Below are 6,742 nucleotides of genomic sequence, written 5' to 3'. Positions count from 1 at the left end.
AAAAATATTCAGTTAATGTACGCAGATGAACACCAAACCATCGCGAGTCCAGTGCTAACCTGCAAGAGGTCAGCATCGCGAGTTCAGTGCTAACCTGCAAGAGGTCAACATCGCGAGTCCAATGCTAACCTGCAAGAGGTCAACATCGCGAGTCCAGTGCTAACCTGCAAGATGTCAACATCGCGAGTCCAGTGCTAACCTGCAAGAGGTCAACATCGCGAGTCCAGTGCTAACCTGCAAGAGGTCACCATCGCGAGTCCAATGCTAACCTGCAAGAGGTCAACATCGCGAGTCCAGTGCTAACCTGCAAGATGTCAACATCGCGAGTCCAGTGCTAACCTGCAAGAGGTCAACATCGCGAGTCCAGTGCTAACCTGCAAGATGCCAACATCGCGAGTCCAGTGCTAACCTGCAAGAGGTCAACATGGCGAGTCCAGTGCTAACCTGCAAGAGGTCAACATCGCGAGTCCAGTGCTAACCTGCACTACTCAGAGTTCCAGATTAAAATCAAACAATTTTTTCTACCAACCCACATCTTTTTGTTATAGTAGCTTTTGATACAGTGTCAGCGAACTTCACCACAGCTAGTAGTTTTATGTACCAGCCAAGGTGCACGTTTGATCATGCTGGGTATAGTTAGTGTATATAAGGAGGGTGTCTGAAATAGGTTGGCTGCACTGAACTTGACAATACTCAATGATTAAGAAACAGCGGGGTATTAATGGACTAAAAAAGCACTAAAACATAGTCGAAGAAGAAACAAAAATGTTTAAGGATCTAACCTCAGCTAATAAAAAAATAATCAAGTAACACAAGAGTCGATAAATACAATGAAAAGATTGCTAACTTCAACACGCGAGAGGTTTTTGCGTTCTACAACCTTATTTATCATCTACCATTTTTTAATCGCTTAAAGGTTAAATCTTACCGGGAGTAAAGTATGTGCAATTAACCCATTAAATTAACGTGATTTTTATGATACAAAACTGTATCGATTAATACTCCACCCGTTAAACTGTGTCAGTAACGGTATTGGATTGCCATTAAAAATTCAATGTGGTATCGAATTTTAAAGTTTTTATCATCGTCTTATAAGTAGGCCTATCTGCAACATTTTTAAAACACTCTAACAAATGAATTAAAAACCTTTATGAGCATCAACACAAATGACTGAATAAAGACTTTAAAACCTACAGTTAAAAAACGGATTTATTATTTGTACAAACGTATTTATTTTAAGTTATAATTACTTGTAGTAGACGGGATTAAATATATAGAAACATCCGTCTAAGAGTTTGTATAGACAAAGCAGAAAACAGAAAAGATTATACAAAAGAATAGTATTTTACATGACCTGGTATATATAGTAACGCCATCATAAATGCAACGTTAGTTGAGTCACGGCTACTAGAGTTGGTTTGACTTGAAAAAAAAGAAACATGTACTTTAGTTTTATTTTGGGCCTCATCTATTTCATGTTTTGCAAAGGTAAGACTTGAAAAAATAGCATATTATAATAATATGTATCTAAAGAATAGATGCATAAATAATATTTAGATTGATTATAAAGGAAAATAAAATTGGCTTCACTTTAATCCCACTTTAAAATGTCGTGTTATACATTAATCCCACTTTAAAATGTCGTGTTATACATTAATCCCACTTTAAAATGTCGTGTTATACATTTAAGTTTGCCCATCACCCTTGTTAACAGCTATTTTGTTGTCACGGTAGACCTGTTTGCTCAAGTCGTCACGAAGTCATTCAAGCGTGTCAGCTCACTAAACATCAATGTCACCTCCTCAGGCCCGACCTTCACCGTCCAATCACTGCTCACCTGCGCTACGAGAATCTCACAAGGGAACTCAAACTATTTTTTCTACCAACCCACAACCAAGTCTTGCTATGCTGGGATAGACTCCAACGTGTCACAAATCCCAATTGATGCACACGTTTACAAATTCGACAACTTTGTTTTTACTATAACGACCACTACACCACAGACAACTACAACACCGACAACTACAACACCGAAAACTACAACACCCACAACTACACCACCGACCACCACACAGCCAAATATGTTGGTGTTTGATACGAATTATGTCGACTTCGTCACAGCGAACAGTACCTGTACCAGCCATAACGCATATTTAATCAAATTCAATAACCTGGACATATTCAATACGTTAAATAGTTATGAAAAGTACTGGGTCGGCTGTTCTGACTATGTCGGTAACAACATCTTCCACTGGACGTACGACGGGTCACAGGTACCCAACCAAATTTTTATTGACTTTCTTGACCCGATCAACTACGACTATACCTCTGACAGCTGCTGCTTATACTGCGACAACCACAAAACACTGCACATCTATCCGTGTACAGATTTATATTATTTTATATGTGTCAAATACTGAATTAAAATACAGAACTTAAGAAAAATGTAATGAAAACTTTTCATTAATATGCTTGAATAGTCGATGTAATCCTAAGTTTTTTTTTATTTAAAAAAAAATGGCAAGTAATATAATTATTTTTACATTTGTAAAATAAAAGTTATTTGGGAACCATCGATTATACTCATCATTTTCATACTTTTATAATAAATATAAGTCGTTGAAAATTCGTTTGGCTAGATCTAGATATTAAGACGACTTTTGCCGCTTTATAGCGTTGTGATTTTTTAATGTAAAATGTTCGTTTGTTGTATTTGTAGAACTTCCATTCTGCACTATAATGTAATCTACAAATAATTTTTTAAAATTACAATAATTTCGGTTTTATGTAGGCCTACGTTTACTTCCTTTTGTTTTACAAAATAAACCGGGAGTGATCTCCCCTAAACTTTCTCGAATATTCATATATAAAATAACAGGGGATGGGAACTCGGGCTTTAGACATGATTTTTAATCCATTTTAAATACCTAAAGTTTTAAAAATAGAATAAAATCTCGTAGACAAATTAATTGCACACCAAGTGAACGCCAAATAAAAAAGCGCATAATAGTGCGCAATATTAGTAGTACTTTTAAAATTTACAACAGTTTTTGAGAAATCGGAAGTAGCGTAAATTACTACTTCCGGTCAACGGAAATTACTCAAAATTAAACAGAAGGTAGAGAAATAGATCTTTTACTTACACGTGAAATTTCATTTATCTGTCTGAAATAGTACTCAAGTTATAGGCTTTTGAAAAATTCAAAGTAGGAAAAGTACCACTTCCGGTTATCGGAAATCGCTCAAAAGTTGATACGGATCTACGATTTTGATAAAATACTTATATATGAAATTTCATCAACCTAGCTGTAAGTGTACTCAAGTAATCGTGTTTACACACGGACACAGACAGACAGACAGACAGACAGACAGACAGACAGACAGACAGACAGACAGACAGACAGACAGACAGACAGACAGACAGACAGACAGACAGACAGACAGACAGACAGACAGACAGACAGACAGACAGACAGACAGACAGACAGACAGACAGACAGACAGACAGACAGACAGACAGACAGACAGACAGACAGACACACGGACAAGATTGCAAAATTATGTTTTTCCGTATCAGTGAGGTGTAAAACGTCGAGATTTGTAAAAATCTTGTAAAAATCTCGATTTTTTTTTTTTGCACGATTACAAGACTTTCTCTATACTTCGTATATACGAGAAAGTAAAAAAAAATGTGATAGTAAACGTATATAGTTGAATTATCTCCCTTGATTGTTTAAAAATAGGGTTTAGGAAAAGTAGTTGAGACCATCCCAACTTCGGTATTGATGGATAGAAGCACTTCGGCGTTTTGTTGTCCCTATAAGTTCTTCTCTTAGTTCCCCCCCCCCCCCCCCCCGCTTAACCCCGCTCTTAGCCTTTAAAGTAGCGAATAGATAAATGAATCCAAGTTGTACTTTCACCATTTCTCACATTTTATCAGACAATAGTCAGCAGATACTACTTTAATAGCATATTATGAACTAGTTTGAGGAATCTTATTCGTAAAACAGGGAGGGTGAGACTAATTTTTTTTTTATCTTATTAGTACATGGATCAATTGAACATGTATAATCAATTAATATTAATAAATGACGACATTTACGGAATAAGGGTTTAGACTTTGTGAGTCGTCAAAAAAGCATGACGTTATTTATGGATGTCATTTAAACCAGAATAGTTACCACCTCCTTAGCTGGGCACAAACAGCTGTAGGCCTACACGTGAACACCGTGTGTCTGACGATTATGCATTATTACACCATTCATGCTACCGCAATGAAAATTTAGGTAGTTTTTAATACACTTCAGCAAAGGTTTCTGTGAAAAATCTAATATTTGTTTTAAAATATTGGATTGACGGCTTACCAATGAAATGTTTAGTTGAGCACCCCGAAATACCCGGTGGCTACCAGGTCACCTTGGATCAACTTATTGGAAGTCCAGCACAGGGGGATAGGTGTACTAGAATCATCAGTCTCGCTGCATTAGGGGCCTACGCCGAGGACCGTGTCCCAAGAGCCCTGTGACTCTTCTGACATCATGGCCGTCGCTGAAGGGTGTTTTTTTCACCATCAGCGTAAACAGGGGCGTGTTTGTGTTAGTGTGTACAAACTAGCGCCTGAACAAGTAAGCTGGTCTTCTCGGTGTTGCTAATGTGTACAAACTAGCGCCTCAACAATTAAGATGGGCGTCTCGGCGGTGGTAGTGTGTACAAACTAGCGCCTCAACAAGTGAGCTGGGCGTCTCGGTGGTGGTAGTGTGTATAAACTAGCGCCTCAACAAGTGAGCTGGGCGTCTCGTTGGTGGTAGTGTGTACAAACTAGCGCCTCAACAAGTGAGCTGGGCGTCTCAGTGGTGGTAGTGTGTACAAACTAGCGCCTCAACAAGTGAGCTGGGCGTCTCAGTGGTGGTAGTGTGTATAAACTAGCGCCTCAACAAGTGAGCTGGGCGTCTCGTTGGTGGTAGTGTGTACAAACTAGCGCCTCAACAAGTGAGCTGGGCGTCTCAGTGGTGGTAGTGTGTACAAACTAGCGCCTCAACAAGTGAGCTGGGCGTCTCAGTGGTGGTAGTGTGTACAAACTAGCGCCTCAACAAGTCAGCTGGGCGTCTCGTTGGTGGTAGTGTGTACAAACTAGCGCCTCAACAAGTCAGCTGGGCGTCTCGTTGGTGGTAGTGTGTATAAACTAGCACCTCAACAAGTCAGCTGGGCGTCTCGTTGGTGGTAGTGTGTATAAACTAGCACCTCAACAAGTCAGCTGGGCGTCTCGTTGGTGGTAGTGTGTATAAACTAGCACCTCAACAAGTAAGCTGGGCGTCTCGTTGGTGGTAGTGTGTACAAACTAGCGCCTCAACAAGTAAGCTGGGCGTCTCGTTGGTGGTAGTGTGTACAAACTAGCGCCCCAACAATTGATCTGGGCGTCTCGGTGGTGCTAGTGTGTACAAACTAGCGCCTCAACAAGTAAGCTGGGCGTCTCGGTGGTGGTAGTGTGTACAAACTAACGCCTCGACACGTAAGCTGGGCGTCTCGATGGTGCTAGTGTGTACAAACTAGCGCCCCAACAACAAAGTATATATGTCTGCGCTACTGGCAACTTAATAGTGGTTTTTGTAAAAATTAAATAGATCTACTACAGTAGTGATTTTCTACCATACGCTGTTGCGTAAAAGAAAAATATTTATACATACATGAGTTATAGTGTGAAAGATAGTCAAACGTCCAAACCACGCCCATGACTTATTTCCCTTTTGTAAATAGTCAAATATAGTTGCTCTTATTCTCTTTTTAATATATTTGTACTAAACTAATTAAAAAGCAATTACTTCTTTTAATTATAATCTTTTTAAAAAGTACACACTAAAGAATGGCATAGTATTTCTGTATATGTGTATGTTTATATATATATTGTTAATTCTTTAGATGTATGTTGTAAGTGTATACATTATAATGAATTTATATTTGGATCTCTTGTTAGTAAGTGTGACAAATGATTAGAAGTAATACAATCAAACAAAGACGATAACACGTTGTTCGTGTTTGTTTAAGACATTAAGTTGTAATTATTGTGCGTGAATATCTGCCATAACGATGACGAAACAAGGTGAACTTACCGTTGGAGGCAATACGATCAATAATTGAACTAAATAGGTTCTAAACGTAAATAGCAAATATTTCGGTATCGACAAAAATTGAACAAAGTTAACTGTGTAATCAATAATCAAACTGGATACGATTAGTGCTGATTAAAGAAACAATAAGATACTAATTGTCAAAGAAAAAACAAAATTTAAAAACCGAACCTTCGATAACAAAACATACGCAATTCAAAGCAAAAAATCAATACACTTCAAAGATTAATAAGTTCATACCCTCGAGATGTATCTTGTCGATGAAAAAAATATAATAAATCAACATTAAAAGTTAATGTCATTTCAGTTACTAAGTTGTATCGATTAGTAATGTTTAAACGGTTCGAGCAATGACATTGATTTGCTATTGAAAAAAAATGTAGTTTTGCATTTTTAAGCTGATATTGTCTTCTTATAAGTACTTGCTACGTTTTTTAAAACAATAAACACTTTAAAACAATAAAAACACAATTGCATCAGTACAAATGATCTAATGAAGACTTGTAACAAACATTATAGATAAACGATTTATTAATCGTGTAAAAATATTGTGTTCGCTAGACGGATACTTCAATTTTAAATACATAGAAAGTTCGTCTTAGAATTAGTTTAAACAA

This window comes from Physella acuta, unplaced genomic scaffold (genome assembly GCF_028476545.2).
Source record: "Physella acuta isolate Inbredline_101_S28 unplaced genomic scaffold, ASM2847654v3 ptg001064l, whole genome shotgun sequence".
Taxonomy (NCBI): domain Eukaryota; kingdom Metazoa; phylum Mollusca; class Gastropoda; family Physidae; genus Physella; species Physella acuta.
This window is presented reverse-complemented; position numbering follows the sequence as displayed.